This window comes from Corvus kubaryi, unplaced genomic scaffold, assembly GCF_017639235.1.
Source record: "Corvus kubaryi isolate FWS band 111438036 unplaced genomic scaffold, C.kubaryi_AGA036_p1.0 74, whole genome shotgun sequence".
Classification (NCBI taxonomy): Eukaryota; Metazoa; Chordata; class Aves; order Passeriformes; family Corvidae; genus Corvus; species Corvus kubaryi.
In genome coordinates, this window is record NW_024582061.1 from 3,541,000 (window position 1) to 3,555,442 (window position 14,443).

General features: G+C 48.8%; 1 long non-coding RNA gene across 1 annotated transcript in view; it reads right to left on the reverse strand.

Moving 5' to 3' along the window:
- The window catches only part of LOC121675528, a 16,176-nt gene extending 2,634 nt beyond the window's left edge, over positions 1 to 13,542 (reverse strand). Inside the window, exon 1 of the long non-coding RNA XR_006020101.1 lies at positions 7,672 to 13,542. This is a non-coding gene — a long non-coding RNA (uncharacterized LOC121675528). The remainder of the gene's footprint in view (positions 1 to 7,671) is intronic.
- Positions 13,543 to 14,443: the final 901 nt, after the last annotated feature.

A 14,443-nucleotide genomic window follows, 5' to 3' on the forward strand; every position in this document is an offset into this window, starting at 1 on the left:
GCCCGGCTCCCAGCGGGGCAGGGAAGGTGGGCCGGGGGTCCCAGGCTCTCTCTGATAGAAGGAAGGCAGCTGAAGAAGCAGAAGTCTCCAGTGCTGACGAATTCCTTCCGTCCTCTCTCTCCATCCAAACACCGGGAACTAACAGCCCACAAGCCCAGGTGAAAGAGAGTAGCCAGATGGACCCCCTCCCCCTGCGGCCAGGTCTTTTGTTTTTCTTAAGCACCCAGTAATTTGTCCCCCTGGCAACATGTATGGGGAAAATTCTTTAAGAGAAAAAGAAAACAGAAGGGGAACTCCTAAAACCCCAGCACATATTAAGTCTTAAGAAGGCTCATTTCGTTAGGGTGGGCAGGATCAAAATTCCAAATTCCTTGGCTGCCTGACTGTGGCACCTCCTTTGAAGTGTGAATTGTTTTGCCTTTGTATTGTCATTTGAACTGGAAATGCCAGGCCAGTCAGGATTTTGAAGTGAGTCAGACTTGGTGCAAATAGAGAAAGCTGTGTGTGTTATCAAGTGTTGCTGGGGTTTTCTTGTTTTTTGAGGTATAAAGGCAGATTGTGGATGTATTTCTATTGGACTTGTGCAGTACTGTGGCTGTAAGACTGGAAATGGGAGTGAGGATATTGTCACAAATTTATATCCACTGTGAGGTTTTGTCCAGTTCCCCAAAGCGTGGCTGTTCAGCTGGCAGTGCACATATGTGCATGTCTATCCCCTATTTGCATATTTCAGCATAATTAATTTTTAAACTTCTGCTCTTTCTAAATGGCTGATGTGTAACCAGGTAAATTTGGTATATTAACCTTTTCCTGTGTGCCTTGGCTAGCAAAAAGACACTTTCCCACAAGCAAGTCCTGTTTTATGTGATGACAGTACATGGACTCTCATGAACTAACTCTTCAATTTCAGTATACAAGAGAAACCTTTTCTAACAGGCCTCTTAGTTTCTGTAAGGTGCGATACATTAATGCTAATTATTAGCATTAATTCAGTTCAACAGCAGGAAGTATTTTTTTGCATTTATTATAAAGGTTGCTACAAATCACATGAGACAATCATCCATTGCTGGGTGGCAAATGTTGATTTCCCTTCCTGCAGCTGTGCTAAGCAGAACACACTAAAAACCCCACAAAACAAAACAAACCCAAATCAAACACCTGCCGGTGCCCTCCATCTTCATAGATAAGTGCTGATGAGCAGGGAAACACCTGCAAGACCTCATTTAGCTTAATGATAATCACACCTTCAGCACTGATAATGCGTCTGCCAGGTGAGCCTGCTCGGCTCAGTCATCAAACCAACTTCAGGGACACATTCCTTGATCTTCTTGTGCGTCCCACATCCCGCCGCATCCGCCTGATCCGTCAGAAAAAGGGGTTGGTAAATTCTGAACATTAAGGCAACAGCTTTCACAGAGCCCAGGGCTGTGACAGCAGTCTCCCAAGGGCTGTTGCTGGAGAAAAGAACCGCTGAAAAGTGTTTGATATCACAGCAAAGCAGCTGTAAATAGCCAGGAGTTTAAAAGTTCCATTTATATAGGGGATAGAAGCCATCATCCTCTTGGGGTGCTTCCTGTACCCTCTGTGCTCATTGTAGATTTTTACAGCACTTTGAACAAGGTGGAGAAGTTCTTCCCTTGATTGTTTTCAGGAATTTGGAGCCAAGTGCCTCTTGGGTCCACCTCACCTTCTGGCGCTGGGGCAGAGAGGGAACCCAGCTCCTCCAGCCCTCCCTGCTGAGACAGATAAAAGCCTCTCAATAGTTTTTGGGGAGGAGAACGAGTCTCTCTTTCCTCCGGGCGAAGATGATTTTATCCTTGCCTTTCTCACTTTTAGAAGGGAAGTCACGTGGCCACTTCTTCTCAACCCAGCTGCTTTGGGAAGCTGGGTGTTGATTTTTTTTTTTTCTTTTCTTTTTTTGGGAGTAGGGGGAGGCAGCCCTGCGTGTTCCCCTGTCAATCCCACCTGCCTGCCTGGGGGCTTGGGCACAGCCTCTTCCTTGCAGCACACAAGGCTCCAGAAGGTGCCCCAAACCTTCCTGGTGCCTTGGGAGCCTTAGAATCACAGAAACATGGAAGAGTTTGGGTCAGAAGGGACCTTCAAGATCATCCAGTTCCACCTCCTGCCATGGGCAGGGGCACCTTCCACTAACCCAGGTTGCTCAGAGCCCCATCCAACCTGGCCTGGAACACTGCCAGGGATGGGGCAGCCACAGCTTCTCTGGGCAACCTGTGCCAGGGCCTCAGCACCCTCACAGGGAAGAATTTCTTCCTCATATCCCATCTAAACCTGCTCTGTGTCAGTGTGAAGCCATTACCCATTGTCCTGTCACTACACTTCCTAATGAAAAGTCCCTCTCCAGTTTCCCACTAGCCCCTTCAGCTACTGGAAGGTTCCATGAGGTGTCCACACATCAACCTTTCCTTTTCCAGGCTGAGCAGCCCGAACTTTACCGGCCTGTCTCCATAGGGAAGGTGCTGCAATGACTTCTGGACAGCTGCTTCATTCAGCCTCTGTTGGGAATGAAGGAACTGGAACTGAGGTTATTTGGAGACCCTCATGGAGGGATCCCCACCCTGAGTCTGGGCACTGTGCTCTGGTGTGGGGATGCTCGGCTGGTTGGAGCAGAGCCCCGGGGAGCACGGGGGTTTGTCCTCACCACAGCACAGGCACTGGGAACACTGGGAATGCTGTGGCAGCCTTGGAGCTGCAGGGCTGCGAGCCATCCCACACCCGTGTCAGCCTGCTGTGCCAGCTGGGCTGTTTACACTGGCTCTCTTTGCAACGACAAAGGCTGAAAATATTGCCCATAATTTGTGTTTGCTGTTCTCCGCAGAAGAGTCATGATTTATTTTTACAGTAACCTCACATTTTAAAAAGGCACCTTCCTGTTTGTGTCCTGTTTGTCCCTGCAGCAGCAGAGGGATACGTGCCCTCCGAGCCTGAGAGGAGGTGGGACTCAGGAGAAACACTCCGCTGGAAATCTCTGCTGATTCATTTAGCTAATGGCTCAGGAAGAAAAGCCCTTTGTGTACTGATGGCTGAATAGCAGCCAACAGATCATAAAGCAAAAGTCATTGCCTTTTTTTTTTTTTTTCAAATTAGGCTCCCCACCCTGCCAGAGCTGCTTTCCTGAGTCATTCCACTGATTATAAACACTATTTTAAACTCTGCACAAAGGGAGGAAATGGAAAGGGAATCCCCAATCTCCCTGCCTCCCTATAGGTGAGACTTGCCCTGCAGTGCTGGGCTGCTCCCACGGGAGAGCTTCTGCATGGGGAAAGAGTGAGTAATTGGAGGAATATGTGTCTGTCTCTCTACAATGGCTAAGAAGCAACTGGGTAAAGGTGGCAAAGTGAGGGTGAAGTGGGCAGCGCGTGGCTGCCCATAGAGGGTACAAATCAGGAGTGCAGGAATGGGTTTAGTTCCTCTCTGACAATTCCTTGTGCAATGAAATAGCTTTTGCCCCAAGGCTGAGCTACACTGAGCCTCCCTGGGTGGGTGGACAGGACATGCAGCCCGGGCTGCATTGGGAAGAGCAGGGCAGGGAGTGATCCTGCCCCTCTGCCCAGCCCTGGTGAGGCCTCACCTGCAGTGCTGTGTCCAGTCCTGGGCTCCTCAGGACAGGAGGGGCAGGGAGCTCCTGGAGCGGGGCCAGCAGAGGCTGAGGAGATGATTTAGGGCCTGGAGCATCCCTGACAGGGAAAGGCTGAGGGAGCTGGGGCTGTCCAGCCTGGAGAGGAGCCCCAGCTGAGAGGGGCCCTCAGCCCTGGGTGTCCCTGTGTGCAGGGAGGGCTCCGAGCAGGGCCCAGGCTCTGCTCCGGGGGGCCCAGCCATGGCACCAGAGGAACGGGCAGGGACTGATCCCAGGAAGTTCCACCTGGACAGGAGGCAGAACTTCTTCCCTGGGCAGTGACTTCCCTGAACAGAGACCAGAGAGGGTGTGGAGTCTCCTCACTGGGGATATTCCAGACCCCTCTGGACACAATCCTGTGCTGTGTGCTCTGGGATGGGCCTGCTGGAGCAGGGAGGTGGGACCAGATGAGCCACTGTGGTCCCTTCCAGCCTGACCCATCCTGGGATTCTGTGGAGGTATGGGTGCAGGGTCCAGGGCAAACACAGTGACATCGTTCCTCTGCTTGGCTGCTGTGAGCCAGAGGGTCTCCAGCAGCACCTCTGGCATGTGCAGAAGAAGGTGATTGCACGTGGGAAAACACAGAGCACAGAGCTGCTGCCCTCTGGGCTGGAGGAAGGTCGCCAAGTCCTACAGGGGTTTAAAAAAGCCTTTTGCTGTTTTTGGCAATGGCATTTTCAGCAGGCTTGGCTTTAGTGAAAGTTGTTTTTAGGAGTGTTTGCTCTGGCGCCTGAGCAGGTTCCAGGTTGGTGGCAGGACTCCTCCTGTGGGCAAAACCCTTGGTCAATAAAGTGCTGAGCAGAGCCCAGACCAACACCCTCCCTCTATCCTGCCCTGGTTCAGGGACTGTAAGCACCGAAAAAAAAATTAGAAGGATGAGGAAGAGGAAGAAAAGAGGGAATTCCCTGTTCTGCTCTGAAAAGTGACTGCATGAATGTGATGCTGCTGAATAAAATACTAAAATAAGAATTATTTGTTTAACTTCTTGGATCTGCAAAACCCAACCTAGCCAGGGGAAAATGAGTGAGGAGCTCTTGAGCCCATGCAGCATTGACTAAATTAAGCTCCTGGTTCAGGAGCACCTTTTAGCCTCAAAGGTATTTGCACAAAATTAGCTACAACATAGTTGCACGAACATAAAAAGGAGCTGTTATCTGGAGAGGTGCAGAGGCACGCATGGAATTCTCTGGGACTTTTTTACTGGCAGTTGTGTCCAAAATGGAAAATATCCTGCTTGGAACAGAGCTGGCAGGCAGCAAACAAATCCCAAGTTAGAGACTTTCCATGGGGCATAGCAAGCAGTGCAGGCAGTGACAGGAAGCAGTAACAGTCACTTTTTAGAGGGTAGAATAGCACTTTAAAAAGTGTAAGTGTTTCACTCCAATAAAATGCAGACAATTAGTCAATAATTCAAAAATTAGGAAAGGCTGCTATGAAGGTTATAAAGGTACAACTTTTTTTTTTCAGCCTCTTTTAGGCCTGTGCATATTTGATCTGCTAAGTCAAGATTATTTTTAGCTCAAGTACCTCTGACTTACATCAATTTGGGCCTGAAGCAGGACAATATCCATGTACCTTCATCACAAGACTGCTCTGTCTCTTCCTTGAATTCCTAAATATGTTCCTTAGAGCCTCCAAGATCCTGCCAGAGGGGAAGCACAGATCTTGCAGATCTTTATTGCAGTGCACGTGCTTGTTACTCTTCATGCCAGCATCACCTGAGACTGCAGTCTTAATTTCACTATTTTGCTTGTGCTCTGCATCAGGCTTGTTTGTTTTGTTTTTTTTTTTAATTTGTTGTTGTTATTGTTTTTTGGTTTTTTTTTTTGTTTGGTTTTTTTTGGGTTTTTTTTGTGGTTTTGTTTGGGTTTTGATTTTGGTTTTGTTTGGTTTTCTATTTTTTAATAACGGAAAAAGCTACAATACAGGATGTGGGGTTGTGCTGCCACATTTTGACCACCAGAAGGTTGGAGTCTTTGATTTCATCATCAAAACTAAAGAACCACTTGCTAGACCCTGTTGTGGTGCCAGCATTTCAAGCTGGGAGAGCCCTTTGTATATTTTACACTTTGTCTGACCTCCTGCATGCCCAGGCCATTACATTTTCTCCCAAATATTACCTGTTCCTGTCATTCCTCACAACTTGCTGTTTTCTCTCACCTTTATCCTCATATCTATGCTCTGCATTTGCCTTCCTTGCTCTGTTTCTAGCACTGACCCTTTCCCTATTTTCTCCCTTCTGTTACTTTCCAAGTCCTTGTCTTCAGCTTCTTTCCCCCGATCTAAATCCCACCTTGCTCCCAGCACACCTGAGGGAAGCTTTCCATGCTGCTCCTAGCAAACACAGGGAATGATGTACTGCTTTGTTTTAAAATGTTGCCAGAAAGAGGAGTGAGAGTGGAAGGAGAATGTGGTGCCCTCAGCCCCTACTCATCCTCTTTGGGCTACAGTGGCAGAGGCTCTCTCCCAGGATTTTTGGGATGGCTCTGTCACTGCCTGGTAGCTCTAGGGACTGGCACAAAGACAGAGGTCACTGGTTACTGTGGGATTTTGCATTTTTCTGTTGAAAAACAAGAGTTTTACCCCTCTGGGAAGCTGCCATGCAGTGTTTGGTGTCAAGCTGAGAGAACTGATACAAGCCAGTTAACCAGGAGGGCTGACTAGAGAGAAAACTTCCAGGCTGCCTTACCAGGGCACCCGAAACCAGATCAGTAAGTTTGGCACAGCAGATCCACCTCCTGAGATGGAGATCTGAGCACTTGCGATACCAAGAAGGATCCCAAAAACCTATATTCCTTGATGGCCTTAGCTCCAAAAGGCCCCAGAATGAGGCACCTGGGGCTGGGGCAATGCCTGGGCACCAGGTGACTCCCAGCCAGGAGAGGTAAAGGCAGGTTAGTGACTGACCAGGACTGTCTTTTATGTTTTCTTCCCTTGCAACCTCACATTGTCACACTCCCCTTAAGGACAAATCCCTGCTTTAAATCTTGCTGCATCCATTCTGTTAGTGTTTCACAAGCCTGGGGGTGGCAAAGGAAAAAATGGGTGAATCCAAATGAAACCAGCAAATCCACAGGGTGTTGTCCTGGGGCAGAGGGCTATTTCCAGGTGTGCCTGAGAGACTGGCAGCTCAGGATATGTGCCAGTAGCCTGGCTGCTTGTTGGGCTGTGCCAGGTCTGGTACTTTCAAGTTGTAGCTCATCACTTTGTCCCTCCAGAAGAGTTTGTGTTCCCCCACATGATGCTGATGGCAGAGGTGTGCAGGGCACCTGGGTGAACCAGAGCCTTGTGAAAAAGGAAAAAAAGTCTGTCTCCTCCACTGATTGCACATGGAGAAGGAATTTGGGTGCTCATCTAAAGAGATGGATGAGGGGGATGCATTCCCTGGGCAGCCAAGGGGCTCCTGGGGGAATCTGCTCTATAAAATGCTCTTCCTCCTGCCATGTCCTTGAGAAAATTTGCCTCTGGAACACCTACGCCACATCCCATCCTCCAGGCGCATCCTTAGATGTCCTTAAGCATCTAGGAAGTACCTTCCCACACAGGGAGATGTCCCAGGGAGGCAGGTGAGGTCACCTCCTCCTGGGGGCAAGCCTGAGGTAGGAGCCACCCGACTCAGCTCCCGTTCCCAGGCAAAGCCTGATGACTATCTGCACATTTCAGGGGCCTGAGGGCTGAGTGTAGGCGAAGCTCTTGAGCTTTGCCTTGTTAGTTCCAAGGACAAGCTTAGAAGCCCAGGTATTTTAGTGACTTCCCCTCCTGGTCTGTCAGGACTGAATGGATGAAGGTGTCTCCCAGAAGTTCACAATTCCATGACTTTTCCTTTCTAAAAAGCCACAGGCACCTCTCTAGCAAAAGGCAGAAACCATCCACAACTCTCAGGCACTGCTTCCAAAACAGAGGCTGAGCTTCAAGGTAAATGACTGATGCTTTTTTTTTTTTTTTTAAGCACAGGCAAAACAACACTTTTCTGCTAAGGTCATTTTTGGCAGTAACCAAAGATACTTCAGTACATACAAAAAAAATCCTCCACTCACCTCGAGGAAGGCAGCACAGAAGGTCTTAGCCCAGACAGCTGAACTCTGGAAATGACGAGGTGCTGATAACAGAGTCCAATCACAAAAAGCATGGAGGAGCTGCTAGGACCAGCTGCAGAGCTAATTTTACACATAAATGTGACTTACCTTGTAAAACAAGCCACTTATAGAAGGAAAACCTACATTGTTTAATAGAAATCTTCCCCAGGAGTGAGACGGGAGCTTTGCCAGCAGGCTTGAGGGAGGAGATGCCGTCAGCAGTGAGCAAGGGGCTCGCTGTTCTGGGAAGGGATGTGGTCACTGGTGTCCACAGGGCTGGAAAAACAGAGGTGGCAGCTCACGAGATGCACTGCCAGGCTCAGGAAGGGGAACTGCTGGCAGCAAAAATCAGCTTTTCCTAATTGCAGTGCCAAGCCAAGGGTGGAGCAAGGTCGGCCCTCACAAGGAGGAGCAGCTCACTCTGTGTAGGGGACCTTGGCAGTGGGATTAGCAGTCCTTGATGGTAACGACCTGCCAAGTGGTGTTTGCTGGTTGCTCAGCTTTCCTGCCCCACTTTTACCTCCAGTTTTTTTCTTTTTCCACAATAAAGTCCTGGAAGAGGACACATTATCCTTCACCAAGCCATAAAACACCAAAGGAACTGTGCATTGTTTTCCACTGATAAAGTTCTTCTGACCTTGGCTTCTAATGGGCCACCAGGCAGTGATGACAGCCTGGGCTGCCTTAACATGATCAGGCTGCAGGGCTTGTCCAGCCTGGAAAAGAGGGGGTTTGGTTGGGAGGGGGCTCATGGCAGCTGTGAGGAGATGACCAAAAAGAGCCAGGCTGCTCACCATGGTGAGACAACAGGCATAGGTTGAAACCAGAGAAGTTCAAATTGATAAGGAGAAGCTTTCTCATCAGGACACCAGCCCAGCAAGAGACCAGGAGATTGTGGAGTTTCCATCCTTGGAGGTTTTCAGTATTGGGTTAAGTGAAGCCCTGAGTAACCTGCTCTGACCTCATGGCTGACCCTACTATGAACAGGAGGTTGGACCTCCTGAGGTCCTTTCCAAACTGAGCTGTTCTGTGATCCTATCATCTTTAAACTCCACTGTCCACAGACCCTGGAGATTTTTACAGCCTCTGTTGTTAAAAATGCATGCAGTGTGATTCTTTTTGCCTCTCCAGGGAAAGGCCTCACTCATTCATCTCACACACTTGCCATTAAAACATGATTTGCACCATCAGGAGGGGGTGGACTTGACTTAGTCTTCCCTCTTCCATCTATTTACACCATATTTGCCACCCTGGTTTCTTTTCCAGAGCATTTTGATGTGCACACCACGCACAAACTTTCAGCTTGGTGCTGAGGACAAAGGCTGCAGCCACAGACTGTGCACGAAGGGAAAAAGTCCCTTTCTGTGCCTCACCTAATGGGTGAATGTTTATAGGTCTTCCAGAAGAATTTTAAAAAGAAGGAAAATAGGAGTAAAACCACAATGAAAATAATTTTCTTTACTTGGTGGTCCGGTGATGTTAATGATTGAGGGTGTACAAATCAGAACGGCCCCATGCTACAAAGCAGCCACCCTGTAAAGGCAAAATCCCCTTGTATTAAAAATCAGGATAAGCAGCTGCCCCTCGAACTCACACTGCAAATAAAGCCATTCCCCACCTGTGGAGCAGCCACCCCACCCCATGGCACAGCATAGCTGTGTGGCTTCTACCTGAAAACAGCCACAGACACCACTGGCACCTCTGATTTTTCTGTCTCCACCCCCATGCAGAATAAAGTCACAGAGAGCTGCAAAGGAGTGGCTAATCCCACAAAAGAAGAGGAACTGTTTTGAACGCCCACTGCAACCTTGCCCATCTGTTTGCACTCACACTTGTGCAAGTAGCCCAAGCCATGATTCATAACTTGCTGAACGCTGGCCCCACCTCTCCTCTGCCGTGCTGCTGATGGTGGGACATCACCTGAGCTACGGCGATGCCCAAGTCCCTGCTGAGAACTCGCTCTGCCCTGCATCTCCACTGCCAGGATATTTAAAGCTGCTCCTTTTAATTACAGACCGGCAGCTGAGGTGAGCCTGTGGGTCTGGAAAGGGCTGGTGAGGACTCCCCCAGCTCTCCACAAGCAGAGGCAATGCTGGCGTAAGCTGGAGGCACAGCCAGCCCGAAGCTGGAAAATCTGTCCTGTGATGCAGCTTCCCCAGCTCTCCCCCACCCTGCTCTTTCCTCACACACAGCCACGGAGCAGCAGCTGGAGATGCCAGTCCCTTTCTCCCAGCAGGACCTGCCCTGTTGGTGTTGGAAAGGGAGCAGTGGTCCTGGTGGGGCAGAGCAGAAGCGCAGCCGCCCAGTGCAGGGCAAGGCGAGGACTAAAGGCCAGCGTTAGAACAAGGCATAAAAGGTCAGTTCTCAGCCCCAGCCTGAATTTCTATTGATCCTGAAATCGGCAGCGAGAGAAGAGAAGCATTCAGCATGCCATGAATGGCTGCCTTGTGGATTCATTTCGTGGGAGCCACGCATGTGGAAGCCTGTGTCCAGCAGTGGAAAAATCTCACTAAACTATTTTTGTCACTGCCAGCAGAGTCTGACAAATATCTAGATGTTCTAGGTTCAGTTAAAAGTGACTTTCAGTAGGGTTCAAGGTCCTCACTGCTGGCAGTTCAAATTAGGTCGTTTCCTGAGAGCTGCCAAGAGGCAGAAACTGAAGAGGTGGCTATTTTATAATCATAATTATACAGTGGCCATAGGCATAAACCACCCCCTAAACATAGAAACCCAACAAAACCCAGCTTGGGCTGTGCTTGTGCTCCACAGCTGGAACAGCATCTCTCACTCAGGGACAGCAGGCACTGGGCCCCCTGGGGTATCCCTCATGGGGCTCTCAGGCTCTTCCAGGTCCTTCTCAGGGAGTTCAGGATGAAAAAGATGCTGGAGCAGTCAGAGGGAGCCTTGGCAGTGCATTTATCACTGGCTGGGCAGCTCCCTGCAGAGGCTTGCAAGTGCCTGCAAGGGAACAGGGCAGGGCTCAGCTTGAACTTCATGGCACATCCCCATGTGAAATGGAAACAGCATCTGACTCACATTTAGCACTGGGATTTTAGGTCCCACTGCTTCCCCTCACCCCAGGACAATTGCTCTGAGCCCAGTTTCTGCAAGGCTTGCTTGGGCTTGGAGATTCATCTGAAGAAAAATAGTGGAGAGGTACAGGCAGTTCCTAAAAACTGTCTGCAAGCACTTGCTATTCTTTTCTCTTGGTGGGTGGAGAGGGAGGAGTATAGTCCTGACTTAGAGGACCTGTCAAAAGAAATCCAGGCTTTTGTGTCCACTGGAGCAGCTCCTCTAGGAGTTCTTGTGGAAGTCACCCTGCAGGTAATGACATCCTCCCCTTCTGCAAACCCTCTATGAGTAAGACTATTAATTGCTGAAACATAGGGATTTAAGTTTTTGAAGTGTATGACAGGATAGGATTTATTCCAACCCTCCCAATGTGTCAGGCTCACCCCCCTCTCTCCACTGTAGCCAGCTGCTTCCCACACCCTTTCCCCACTTCATGGGCCCACTGTCATTTTTTCCCTGTACTCAATTATGGTGCTCATGTGCCAGGGCTGCTGTAAAATGACAACGTGCTGTACCACAGATGTCTTTCCCAGCTCCACTGCAAAGGAGGAAGACATTTCCCAGCAATAAACCCTGTCAGTCCCCTTGGAAAACCAGGCTCTCCCTGCCTTGGTACACCTTCCCACAGAGCAGACCATGCAGCTAGCTTGAGAGTCCCTCCATTCCTGAGGCAGGCTAGCTCCAGTTTTCCAAAGTAAGTCTACAAATCTTTCTTCTGGCAAAATTACCTGTAGATAACCAGATACAGCTTTCCTCAGGACTTCACTGCTAGGTCCTTCCCCTTAGTCAAACACTTACTCTCTTAGGCTTGTAAGAGGCTGCTTCCTGGTGCAAATTCTCATATTCTGCATGTGGTCTGTTACAGCACATAAAATAGCCACATCTTTTAGTGATTTGGCTTTATCTGCCCTTATTTTCCTCACAGCAGCCAAGAGGCACAGCTGAGAGCAGCCTAGGAGCAATTCCCATGCTTGGAAGTGTTCAAGGCCAGGTTGGATTGGGCTCTGAGCAACCTGGGATAGTGGAAGGTGTCCCTGCCCATGGCAGGGGGGTTGGAAGGAGATAATGTTTAAGGTCCCTTCCACTCCAAACCATTCTGTGATTTAACAGTTTTACAGGCAGTGCTTTATGTTAGTGCTTAACAGGACTTATGTTACCAGTTACCATCTCCTCTACCATCCAAATCCAAGAAAATACCTAGATAGACCAGGATTGCTCAGATGTCACAGCTCTTTGCTACCCATAAGCAACTCCCATAAAGAATAGAATATATAGTGTCACATCTGGCTATAAACCACAGCTATTTTAAGTGAATTTACAACAAAGAATTGGCAGCACCTGTGTGTGAAGAAGAAATCTGCTTATGTTTGGAAACAAAGCTGCTTAAGCCCTTTTCCTTTCTGGAGTGGTTTCTCACATTCCGGGCAGGCTTTAAGGTCTTAACATAGCTGCACCTTTGTTTACTGATGAGGAAGGCTGTCTTTTCTATGCCAAAGTGTTTTACTTTTGTATGTTTTCATTCATCCTATCTTCTCCTCCCAATAGACATCCCACTTCTAGGATAATTTTTCCCCAACATCAGTACTTGCTTCTCTGCTGACCCTGCGAATTTGAGCAGACTATTCTTCAGAGGGATCCTTCTGTCCCTCCCACAAGTATTTCACCAGTGTCAGTCATTCCTGCCACAGCTCTTGACATTGTCCTAAGCACTGTTTCCCCTCCAGTATTGTAATCCCCCATTCCTGTTTTCCAGAATGATCTATTTGTTATCCCTTTTGCCTCTCTGTATTACCTTTCAAGTCACATTCAATTCCTGACCTAACTCAAAGACAGGAACTTACTCCCTTGCTTGAAGTCAGTGCCACACACTCAAGATTTTTAGGGCTGCCATTCTTTAGAAGCCAGTTCTTCACAAAATTTAATTGCAACTGCTACCAGTAAAGTGGAAGTTAACATGTAATCATCAATATTCATTACTGAAGTAGTATTCATTCCAGACTAGCTGGTCTGAGGCTGAGTGCAACCAGATTTTACATCTGTAGTCCAAGTTCTCACTAAAAGGAAATTAATACTTGAGTAATAAAGATCAGCTCTTCCCTCTCTGGTGAAGTAAGACTTACCCATCTGTTGATTCCTCAGAAAACACCAACCCACATGCAGAGGATGTTCAAAAGAAGGGTAAAGATTGGGCTATAGGGCTTAAGAAAACCACATGTGGATGAGGGCAGGCATCAAAGAGGCAGAGTGTAGCATAAACACTGTGGGTAAGGCTGCAGCACTGCAAGCTAAAGAACTCCCAGGAAACTCGTCTCCAGCTTCTGTGGAACACAGGAACAGGGGCAGGTATTCATTTCTGGATCTTCAGCTGACCTGGATGCCAGGTCAAGAGCTGCCTCCGCAGCCACTGCCCAAACCTCACGATCTGAGGTGCTGAGACTACAGCAGCGTTCTCCTCCCCCCAGTTACAACCTGCTGGGTTTTCCTGGACTCTGCCAAAAGGTGCTGGAATACAGCCACAGCAGAGGCTGGCAACCTGAACACATGCACCAGCATCAAAGTGTGGCCAGCAGCACCAGGGCAGTGACTGTCCCTCTGTACTTGGCACCTCAATGCCCATGTCCAATTTGCCTCAGTTCAATAAAGATATTGGGGTGCTGGAACATGTCCTGGGAAGAGCAAGAGTTGGGGAAGGGTCTGGAGCACAAGTCTGATGAAGGGCAGCAGAGGGAGCTGGGGGGGCTCAGCCTGGAGCAAAGGAGGCTCAGGGAGGACCTTCTGGTTTTCCACAACTCCCTGACAGGAGGGGGGCAGCCAGGGGGGGTCAGGCTCTGCTCCCAGGGAACAGGAAGAGAGGAAATGGCCTCAAGCTGCACTAGGGGAGGTGCAGGTTGGACATCAGGAAGAATTTCTTCACTGAAAGGGTGATTAGTCAGTGGAAGGGGCTGTCCAGGGAGGAGGTGGTATTCCCATCCCTGAAGGTATCCAAGGAAAAACTGGATGTGGCACTCAGTGCTCTGGTGTGGTTGGCAAGGGGGTGATTGGTCAAAGGTTGGTCTCTATGATCTTGGAGGTCTTTTCCAGCCTAAATGATTCTGTGAACAAGCAGAAGAAGGTCAGCAGTGAACTTCCCTGATGGTTGTGACAGCTATTCACCCCAGCTCTTCCAGGTGCCAGGCTCATTCTCATGCCCAGAATTACACAGCTGACAAAAATGCTACTTCTCAGTTCTGCAAGAGCTCAGTGGGGACATGGGTGCCCTCAAACTCCCATGAGACTCCCATTTTTCCTGCCAGGCTGTCACATATAGCCACAGAAGAAAATTAGATCAACTAATTTCTGGAATCATTTCAGTCTCTGCAAGACACACAAAAGCATGATTACCATTTGACTTTTTTTAAATAATTTTTTTTTAAGAAAGCCCATGAACACAGAACAGTGCAACGCGTTACAGAGGAGAGCTGCATGGTTCCCTTAGATGAGTGACAGTGGGTAACACAAAGGTGACAATACATTCATGCATCAGCCAGAGCCCAACACCCACCAGTTCTGGTATTTCTCATAGTAAATACCAACCTCCCTGCAGGAGAAAAAGGGGAACAAGCAAGGACTACCCAGAGACATCTGTACTACCCAGAGGACAAAGACCAGAAGCTTCTGAGAA